We start from the raw sequence: 11,863 nt of genomic DNA, 5'->3' as shown, positions 1-11,863 counted from the left end.
GTATTTACTGCAGTACATTCACAATCTCTGCAGTGTCACTTAGATAAAAAAAAACTACAATCATTTTGAAGATTGCTTGGGTTTTTCCCCTCCTCCCCAATACTATTTTTAATGTTTAATACTTTTGTAGACTCCGCCCTCTAATCGAAAATGCCCCCCCTTGAAGATAAGTATCCAATATCAGAATCTGATGTAGAGATTTTTAAACTTTTAAAATGCGGATTTAAAGCTATCATCATCTTATTGGGGTTTGATATTAAAATTGGACTTGATTCAATTAATCACTGTTATCATTCAATAGCTAATAATTGATTAATATTCCCTTGCACGTCCATTTCAGTTACGTTTGAAATATGGTCAGTTGAGTGAGTCACGGTGCCTAAGTCATTGTCTTTTCCTCCAGTGATACAATTTCTGTGACAGAAACCAGCAAAACCATGGGATGTGATGATGTCATTCTGTCTCATTACCAATGTCATCTTTAATTTGTCACTGATTTAACCAGAGATGAAAGATGCAGTAACAAAAAAGACAATAGACTTGCATTTCTATAGCGCCTTTCACTGCCCCATGGAACTATAGAAAAGTTATGGCACAGAAGGAGGTCATTCAGCCCATCGTGACTGTGCCGGCTGAAAAAACTAGCCACCCAATCTAATCCCACAGTCCAGCACCTGGTCCGTAGTCTTGCAGGTTAAAGCACTTCAGGTGCATGTCCAGGTACCTTTTAAATGAGTTGAGGGTTTCTGTCTCCACCACCGTTCTGGGCAGTGAATTCCAGACACCCACCACCCTCTGGGTGAAAACGTTTTTCCTTATGTTCCCCTCTAATCCTTCTACCAATCACCTTAAATCTGTGCCCCCTGGTAACTGACCTTTCCGTGAGGAAAAACAGGTCCTTCCTGTTTACTCTCTCTAGGCCCCTCATAATTTTATACATCTTAATTAAGTCACCCCTCAAACTTCTCTGTTTTAAAGAAAACCCTAGCCTATCCAATCTTTCCTCATAGCTGCAATTTTCAAGCCCCGGCAACATTTTTGTAAATCTCCTCTGCAGACTCTCCAGAGCAACTACGTCCTTCCTGTAATGTGGTGACCAGAACTGTACACAATACTCCAGCTGTGGCCTAACCAGTGTTTTATACAGTTCCAGCATCACATCCCTGCTTTTGTATTTGATACTTCAGCCAAGAATGGAAAGCATTTCTTTATTGTATATTCCCTCGCTTTGTTTGCTCTCCCCAAATGCATTACCTCACACATCTCCTGCTTGAATTCCATTTGCCACTTTTCCGCCCATTCAACCAAACCATTGATATCGTTCTGGAGTCTACAGCTATCCTCTTCACTATCAAATGCACGGCCCATTTTTGTGTCATCTGCAAATTTCCCAATCATGCCTCCCACGTTTAAGTCCAAATCATTAATATATACCACAAACAGCAAGGGACTCAACACTGAGCCCTGTGGAACACCACTGGAAACCGCTTAAAACATCTGTCGACCATTACCCTTTGTTTTCTGTCACGGAGCCAATTGTGGATCCAATTCGATGTGGAATCTGTATGGGTAGAGCTGAGGAACACTAAGGGGCAAAAAACATTAGTGGGGGTTGAATATAGACCCCCAAACTGTAGTGGTAATGTTTAGAATTTCATTAAACAGGAAATTAGAGACGCATGCAATAAAGGAATGTCTGTAATTATGGGTGACTTTAATCTGCATATAGATTGGGCAAATCAAATTAGTCACAATACCATAGAGGAGGAATTCATGGAATGTATACGGGATGGTTTTCTGGACCAATACGTTAAGGAACCAACTAGAGAACGGGTCATCCTAGAATGGGTATTGTGTAATGAGAGAGGAATAATTGACAATCTAGTTGTGCGAGACCCATTGGGGATGAGTGACCATAATATGATAGAATTCTTCATCAAGATGGAGAGTGACGTAGTTGATTCTGAGACTAGGGTCCTGAATCTTAATAAAGGAAACTACGAAGGTATGAGGCACGATTTGGCTATAAAGAACAAAGAACAAAGATAATTACAGCACAGGAACAGGCCCTTCGGCCCTCCAAGCCTGCGCCGATCCAGATCCTCTCTCTAAACATGTCGCCTATTTTCTAAGGTTCTGTATCTCTTTTCTTCCTGCCCATTCATGTATCTGTCTAGATACATCTTAAAAGACTCCATCGTGCCCGCATCTACCACCTCCGCTGGCAATGCGTTCCAGGTGCCCACCACCCTCTGCGTAAAGAACTTTCCACGCATATCCCCCCTAAACTTTTCCCCTTTCACTTTGAACTCGTGTCCTCTAGTAATTGAAACCCCCACTCTGGGAAAAAGCCTCTTGCTATCCACCCTGTCTATACCTCTCATGATTTTGTACACCTCAATCAGGTCCCCCCTCAACCTCCGTCTTTCTAATGAAAATAATCCTAATCTGCTCAACCTCTCTTCATAGCTAGCGCCCTCCATACCAGGCAACATCCTGGTGAACCTCCTCTGCACCCTCTCCAAAGCATCCACATCCTTTTGATAATGTGGCGACCAGAACTGTACGCAGTATTCCAAATGTGGCCGAACCAAAGTCCTATACAACTGTAACATGACCTGCCAACTCTTGTACTCAATGCCCCGTCCGATGAAGGAAAGCATGCCGTATGCCTTCTTGACCACTCTATTTACCTGCGTTGCCACCTTCAGGGAACAGTGGACCTGAACACCCAAATCTCTCTGGACATCAATTTTCCCCAGGACTTTTCCATTTACTGTATAGTTCACTCTTGAATTGGATCTTCCAAAATGCATCACCTCGCATTTGCCCTGATTGAACTCCATCTGCCATTTCTCTGCCCAACTCTCCAATCTATCTATATTCTGCTGTATTCTCTGACAGTCCCCTTCACTATCTGCTACTCCACCAATCTTAGTGTCGTCTGCAAATTTGCTAATCAGTCCACCTATACTTTCCTCCAAATCATTAATGTATATCACAAACAACAGTGGTCCCAGCACGGATCCCTGTGGAACACCACTGGTCACACGTCTCCATTATGATGGATTGGGAAACGTTACTTAAAGGGATGACGGTGGATAGGCAATGGCAAGCATTCAAAGAGCACATGGATGAATTGCAACAATTGTTTATTCCTGTCTGGCGCAAAAGTAAAATGGGAATGGTCGCCAAACCATAGCTTACAAAGGAAATTAGAGATAGCATTAGATCCAAGGAAGAGGCATATAAATTCATCAGAAAAAACAACAGACCTGAGGATTGGGAGCAGTTTAGAATTCAGCAAAGGAAAACCAAGGGATTGATTAAGAAGGGGAAAATAGAGTATGAGAGTAAGCTTGCGGGAAACATAAAACCTGACTGTAAAAGTTTCTATAGGTATGTGAAGAGAAAAAGATTGGTGAAGACAAATGTAGGTCCCTTACAGTCAGAAACAGGGGAATTTATTCTGGAGAACAAAGAAATGGCTGACCAACTAAATACATACTTTGGTTCTGTCTTCACAAAGGAGGACACAAATAACATAGCAGAAATGTTGGGGATCACAGGGTTTAGTGAGAGAGAGGAATTGAAGGAAATCAGTATGAGTAGAGAATTGGTGTTGGGGAAACTAATGGGATTGAAGGCCAATAAATCCCCAGGGCCTGATAATCTACATCCCAGAGTGCTTAAGGAAGTGACCCTAGAAATAGTGGATGCATTTGTGGTCATCTTTCAAGATTCTATAGACTCTGGAACAGTTCCTACAGATTGGAGGGTAGCTAATGTAACCCCACTATTTAAAAAGGGAGGTAGACAGAAAGCAGGGAAATATAGACCGGTCAGCCTGACGTCTGTAGTGGGAAAAATTCTAGAGTCCATTATCAAAGATTTTATAGCAGAGCACTTGGAGGACAGTGGTAGAATTGGGCAGAGTCAGTATGGATTTACAAAAGGGAAATCATGCTGACAAATCTACTAGAATTCTTCGAGGATGTAACTAGTAGAGTTGATGAGGGACAGCCAGTGGATGTGGTTTATTTGGACTTTCAGAAGGCTTTTGACAAAGTCCCACATAAGAGGTTAGCGTATAAAATTAAAGTGCATGGGATTGGGGGTAATGTATAGCGATGGATAGAAAATTGGTTGGCAGACAGGAAACAAAGAGTAGGGATAAACGGGTCTTTTTCCGAATGGCAGGCTGTGACTAGTGGGGTACCGTAGGGATCAGTGCTAGGACCCCAGCTATTCACAATATATATTAATGATTTAGATGAGGGAACTAAATGTAATATCTCCAAATTTGCAGATGACACAAAACTGGGTGGGAGGGTGAGTTGTGAGGAGGATGCAGAGAGGCTTCAGGGTGATTTGGACAAGTTGAGTGAGTGGGCAAATGCATGACAGATGCAGTATAATGTGAATAAATGTGAGGTTATCCACTTTGGTAACAAAAACAGGAAGGTAAGCATGCGGGTGCGACAGGCAGTAAAAAGGGCAAATGGTATGTTGGCCTTCATAGCGAGAGGATTCGAGTACAGGAGCAGGGATGTCTTGCTGCAATTATACAGGGCCTTGGTGTGGCCACACCTGGAATATTGTGTGCAGTTTTGGTCTCCTTATCTGAGGAAGGATGCTCTTGCTATAGAGGGAGTGCAGCGAAGGTTTACCAGACTGATTCCTGGGATGGCGGGACTGACATATGAGGAGAGATTGAGTCAGTTAGGATTATATTCGCTGGAGTTGAATCACTGAATCCCCCACTATCAACATCCTAGGGGCTAACATTGACCAGAAACTGAACTGCAGTAGCCATATAAATACCGTGGCTACAAGAGCAGGTCAGAGGCTAGGAATTCTGAGGCGAGTAACTCACCTCCTGTCTCCCCAAAGCCTGTCCACCATCTACAAGGCACAAGTCAGGAGTGTGATGGAATACTCTCCACTTGCCTGGATGGGTGCAGCTCCAACAACACTCAAGAAGCTCGACACCATCCAGGACAAAGTAGCCCACTTGATTGGCATACCATCCACAAACATTCACTCCCTCCATCACCGACGCACAGTGGCAGCAGCGTGTACCATCTACAAGATGCACTGCAGCAATGCACCAAGGCTCCTTTGACAGCACCTTCCAAACCCACATCCTCTACCAACTAGAAGGACAAGGGCAGCAAATACATGCGAACACCACCAGCTGCAAGTTCCCCTCCAAGTCACTCACCATCCTGACTTGGAACTATATCACCGTTCCTTCACTGTCGCTGGGTCAAAATCCTGGAACTCCCTTCCTAACTGCACTGTGGGTCTACCTACCCCAAATGGACTGCAGCGGTTCAAGAAGGCAGCTCACCACCACCCTCTCAAGGGCAGTTAGGGATGGGTAATAAATGCTGGCCTAGCCAGTGACGCCCACATCCCATGAATGAATAAAGAAAAAAAGTTCAGAAGAGTGAGGGGGATCTCATAGAAACCTATAAAATTCTAACAGGACTTGACAGGGTAGATGCAGGAAGGATGTTCCCGATGGTGGGGGAGTCCAGAATCAGGGGTCATAGTCTAAGGATACGGGATAAATCTTTCAGGTCTGAGATGAGGAGGAATTGTTTCACCCAGAGAGTGGTGAACCTCTGGAATTCGCCACCACAGAAAGCAGTTGAGGCCAAAACATTGTATGTTTTCAAAAAAGTGTTAGATATAGCTCTTGCGGTGAAAGGGATCAAAGGTTGTGGGGGGAAAGCAGGACCAGGTTACTAAGTTGGAGGATCAGCCATGATTATAATGAATGGTGGAGCAAGCTTGAAGGGTTGAATGGCCTACTCCTGCTCCTATTTTCTCTATTTCTATGCCACATTCACCTGTATTTCATGAGCTTTTACTTTTCTGATCAGTCTGCCATGTGAGACCTTTTCAAATGCCTGACTGAAATCCATGTAGACCACATCCACAGCACAACCCTTATCAATCCTCATTGTTACTTCCTCAAAAAATTCAGTTAAATTAATAAGACACAACCTTCCCTTAAAAAATCCATGCTGACTATCCCTGATTAATCCATGCCTTTCTAAGTGGCAGTTTATCCTATCTCTCAGAATTGATTCCAATAATTTGCCCACCATGAGGTCAGACTGACTGGCCTGTAATTATTTGGTCTATCCTCACACCCTTTTTAAATGATACAACGTTTGCAGACCTCCAGTCCTCTGGTACCTCACCTGTATCTAGTGAAGATTTGAAAATGATCCTCAGAGCATCCACTATTTTCTCCCTTGCTTCCTTTAACAGCCTGGGATGCAATCCATCTGGCCCTGGTGATTTATCCACTTTCAAGGATGTCAGACCCTCTAGTACTTCCTCTCTCATTATGCTTATCGTATTTAATATTTCACATTCCTCCTTTTTAACTACAATGTTTGCATCATCCCTCTCCTTTGTGAAGACAGAGGCAAAGTACTCATTAAGAACCCTGCCCACATCTTCTGCATCCATGCATAAGTTACCTTGAACATCTCTGATAGACTCTACCCTTTCCTTAGTTATCCTCTCGCTCTTAATGTACTGATGAAATATCTTTGGGTTTTCCCTGATTTTACCTGCCAATATTTTTTCATGTCCTCTCTTTGCTTTCCTAATTTCCTGTTTTTATTTCACCCCTGTACTTTCTATACTCCTCTAGGCTTTCTAAAGTATTAAGTTTTTTGTGACTATCATAAGCTTTCTTTTTCTGCTTTGTCTTACCCTGTATGTTTCTAGATAACCAGGGGGTCTAGATTTGGCCGTACCACCCTTTTTCTTTGTGGGGACATGTTTACACTCTGCTTGTGAATGCCTCCCACTGGTTTGCTACTGATTTTCCTTCAAGTAGCTGTATCCAGTCCACTTTTGCCAGGTCACCTCTCAGCTTCGTAAAATTTGCCTTCCCCCAAATTAGAACTTTTACTCCTGTTTTATCTTTGTCCTTTTCCTTCATAATGCTAAATCTAACTGTATTATGGTCACTATCTCCAAAATGGTCACCCACTGTTACTTCATCCACTTGCCCAGCTTCATTTTCGAAGACCAAATTTAGAATTACGCCCCCTCTCATTGGACTTGTTACGTGCTGGCTAAAAAAAGTTCTCTTGAATGCAGTTCTAGAATTTTGTGCCCTTTTGTGTTCCAGTTGATATTGGGGTAGTTGAAATCCCCAACTATTATTGCCCTATTGTTTTTGCACTCAGAACTTTGCCTACATATTTGTTCGTCTATCTCCCTCTCACTATTTGGGAGTCTATAGTACACTCCTGGTAGTGTGGTTGCTCCTTTTGTTATTTCTGAGCTCAACCCTTATGGCCAAATTTGATGATTCATTTAACATATCATCCCTCCTCAAAGCTATTATTGATTCTTCAACCAATAATGCTACAAAAATGGCCTTTTTTATCCCCCTCTCTATCCTCCCCGAAAACTTTGTATCCAGGGATGTTGAGTTGCCATTGTTGCCCCTCTTTAAGCCAAGCATCCATGATAGCAACTATATCGTGTTGCCATGTGTCTATCTGTGCCCTCAGCTCATCGGCTTTATTTGCTGTACTCCTTGCATTTGAATAAATACCTTTTAACACTGCCAAATTCCTGTGCTGCACACTTTTTAACCTTTGCTTCTTCTGTCTTTCGGTGTCACTCGCTAACTTTCTGCCTCCCGTTCCCTGTCCTGAATTTATCCTATATGAAGCTGCCCTCAGGTTCCCATCCCCCTGCCGAACAAGTTTAAACCATCCCCACCCAACAGCACTAGCTAACTTTCTTGCAAGGATATTCATCCCAGTCCTGTTCATGTGTAGATCATCCAGCTTGTACAGGTCCCACCTTCCCCAGAACCAGTCCCAATGCCCCAGAAATCTGAAGCCCTCCCTTTTGCACCATCTCTCCGGCCACATATTCATCTGGTGTATTCTCCTTTTTCTATATTCATTAGCAAGTGTCCTTGGGAGAAATCCGGAGATTACTACCTTTGAGGTCCTGCTTGCTCATCTCTTTCCTAATTCCCTAAACTCAGCCTGCAGGACCTCATCCCTTTTTCTAATTATATCGTTGGTACCAATGTAGACCACGACCTCTGGCTGTGTACCCTTTCCCTCCAGAATACTTTGTAGCCGCTCGGTGATATCCATGACCCTTGCACCAGGGAGGCAACATACCATCCTGGAATCACGTCTGCGACCACAGAAACGTCTGTTTGTTCCTCTAACTATAGAATCCCCTACCACTATTGCTCTCCTGTCTTTTCTCCTCCCTCCCTGCACAGCTGAGCCACCCATGGTGCTCTGGTCATGACTCACACTGCACTCTCCAGAGAAACCCTCTCCTATTGGTACTCAGAACTGAACACTGGTTAGAAAGTGGGATGCCCTGCTGGGACTCCTAAACTACCTGCCTTGTCTTTCTTGTCTGTCTGGCAGCCACCCAGTCCCACCTCTGCCTTAAACTCCAGGGTGACTACCTCCTGAAACGAGCTATCGCTGATCCTCACAAATGCACCTCAGTGACACCAGCTGCTCCTCAAGTTCCAAGATTCGGCGCTTGAGTTTTTGCATTTGGTGGCACTTTCTGCACATGTAGTTTTCCAGGACATGGGTATGGTCCTGGAGTCCTCACATGGCACAAGATGTGCCCCAGGAACAATGTGGAGAGAACCTTACTCTGTATCTAACCTGTACTGTATTTGATGTCAGAGTCTCACACACTCTTCCTCCCTGTGCTGAAATCCAGATTCATTTCACTATATGCTCTAATTTAATCTTTTCCAGGAGCTCCAAATTGAGAAACTCCTCCTCTCCCTCAGCCTTCCCTTGCTTCTACAGTCTGCAGACTTGCTGTAGCTACTCACTGCTCTCAAATTCCCTCCGACTCCTGCCAACCCTGGTGGTGTCCTGTACTGTGGGTCCTGGGTTTCTCAGTAAGAATATTTATGTCCAACCTTAATAACACAGGAGCTGGGTGTACATATAATTCTTGATAGGTGACAATATTCAATTGCATTGGGCATGGTGTTGTAGTGATTAAGTTAATAGATTGAATATTTCAGTAGGATTAATAATCCAGAGATCATGAGTTCATATCCCCCCATGGCAGTTTGTGAATTTGAATTCAGTTTTTAAAAATCTGGAAATCAAAAGCTGGTGTCAGTGAAAGTGATCATGAAGCTGTGCAATGGTTGCAAAAACATTAATGACCTTTAGGGAACAAAGCCTGCCGTCCTTACCTGCTCTAGGCCTATACGTGATCCTTGTCCAAATCCCACGAGGTTGCCTCCCTGAAATTGAACTGCCTCTGAAGTGGTTCAACACAGGCGTTCTCAAACTATTTTAGTTGAAGGACCCTATTCATATGGTCTAGTTAATCACAGACACTCCATCTAAATTATAATACTACATAATACTCATAATATGGAAGTGCTGCAGTAAAACTGCTTTGATGCTTTTCAGAAAACAAGTATTCTATATAAAAGCTCGCATTTCTTGTTTTTAGGGAAATGTGGTTGGAATTGCAGAATGTGGTCCCACAAAATACCAGTAAAAATTCCATGTAATTAAAAGTAGGACTTTATTTACTCAGTCTGGTAAAGCAATGGCCCTTCAGAGACTGGGAGAATGTCTGAAGGATGGTCTGAGACTAGTCTGACAGCTTTGAGCATCTCAGTGAGTGATAATGCATCAATACAAGAGGCTCCAGGCGCGTATCCATTGTCTCTCGAGATAAGGAGGCCCAAAAGAAAAGAACAAGAGGCTGCAGTCTCCGTTATCTGCCATATCACTCAGTGCAGGGGCTTTTAACCCAAAAGCTCAGTGTCTTAAGCAGCAACAGGAGATCCTGATTGCAAACATGGTGGTGAGGTGAGATCTGAAACCTCAGCACACTGTTCTGGACAGTCACCCACTGCAACCACCCATACGACTGGCATTGCTCAGTCAGCACCTTCTCCCAGGTCTCCTCAGACTCCAGTGTGAGAACCACTGGTCAAGCCAGCTACTGAATTGTATCTAATCAGTAATAACACCTTCACCACACAGATTGCAGTGATTCACAAAGATAGTTCACCACCCACATCCTCAGGACAGCTCGGGATGGGCAATAATTACCAGCCTTGCCAGCTGCTTCAATTTAAAAAAAGGAGCACTCTCTTATCTTATTAGCTGCTCTCTCTGTTCATTGTCTATGTGCCTGTACCAGGACTCTGCTTGGTGCTGTCTCTTTATAGGGAGTTAAGTGCAATCTGTAAACTATGTATTAGTTTCAGTGTGTAATTGTCTTGCTTCGATGGAAATGCAGAATTCTTCTAGTAATTGGCACAGTCTGGGAGACAGTTACTGATGACTGGTTGAGGAGGGAGGAGGGGATACCAATTAGAGGGGGTAACACACTGGATAATGGAGAGGCACGAAGAAAGTCAACACTACAGCAATTAATTGATTTATTTGATCAAAGGTCATTCACCTAACTCTCAAACCCATTTATTTCCTGCAGAAATACAGTATCTGCTGACACTATCCAGAGCTATCAATACTGGGCAAATGCTAGCTCTGATGTTCAGTTAAACCGGAGGCATTGCCTTGTCCGAGAACTATGAACAGGAATAAAGGTTGCGAGATGCATCTGTGCAGGGATTTGCAGTGCTGGGGTAGGAGGTTGGGGGATGTGGATGGGTTAGTAAATGAGAGACATACTTGTATTCAGTTTCTCTCCTCTTTTCTACTTTCTCTCTGTTGCTTTTCCTCTCCCTGCCCAGAGAATTTTGGGCTCCAGTATCTGAGACATGATGTCTGATAAGTTTTTTCCTTCTTACCATGGGATGTGGGTGTCGCTGGCAAGACCAGCATTTATTGCCTATCCCTAATTGCACTTGAGAAGGTGGTGAGCTACCTTCTTGAACCGCTGCAGTCTGTCTGGTGTAGGTACATCCACTGTGCTGTTAGGAAGGGAGTTCTAGGTTTTTGACCTGGTGACAGTGAATATAGTTCCTAATTGGGGTTGTGTGTGACTTGGAGGGGAACTTGCAGTGCTTGGGAGGAACAGGTGAGTTTGGATCTATGGTTCCCAAAGCTCTCCATCACTGGGAGTTTTCCTCACCTCATGTCTGGGTCTGTTGTTACTCATTGATAGAGATTGATAAATGTGATTAGTCAATAACTCCATTAGCATTGTTTCATGTGGCTACCAGAATTGTAGAAGGAGAATTAAGTGGACCCTGGTCTTTTTGCATCTAGCAATTCCTATGGCACTACAAACAAGATTTTATTTCTCTGCAGAGTGGCAGGGTGATGGGGGAGGTATATGGGAGACAGTGATGTACAAGATCACAAGGTAGCAACCTAATAGTTAATTCATCTATCCAGAAAGGCCCTTAAGTCCCTCCTCCCCAATTGGACGATCCACTAGTCTCCCTGGAATTGATAGGGTAGATAGTGAGAAACTATTTCCTCCAGTGGGAGAGTCCAGAACAAGGGTAGAATCTTAAAATTAGAGCTAGGTTATTCAGGGGTGATGTCAGGAAGCATTTCTTCACAGAAAGAGTAATGGAAGTCTGGAACTCTCTCCCCCAAAAAGCTGTTGAGGCTGGGGGTCAATTGAATATTTCAAAACTGAGATTGATAGATTTTTGTTGGGTAAGGGGATTAAAGGTTATGGAACCAAGGCCGGTAGATGGATTTAAGATACAAATCAGCAATGATTGAATGAATGGTGAAAGAGGCTCGAGGGACTGAATGACTTGCTCCGGTTACTATTTTCCCAAGTGATTCATGAGTTTTTTACTTTCACTACACTTTCTAGGAGTTTATTACAAATAGTAATCACTTTCTGTGTGAAGAAGAATATCCTAATA

The sequence above is a fragment of the Heterodontus francisci genome, chromosome 25, assembly GCF_036365525.1.
Source record: "Heterodontus francisci isolate sHetFra1 chromosome 25, sHetFra1.hap1, whole genome shotgun sequence".
In the NCBI taxonomy this organism is placed as follows: Eukaryota; Metazoa; Chordata; class Chondrichthyes; order Heterodontiformes; family Heterodontidae; genus Heterodontus; species Heterodontus francisci.
Note: the sequence above shows the minus strand (reverse complement) of the source record.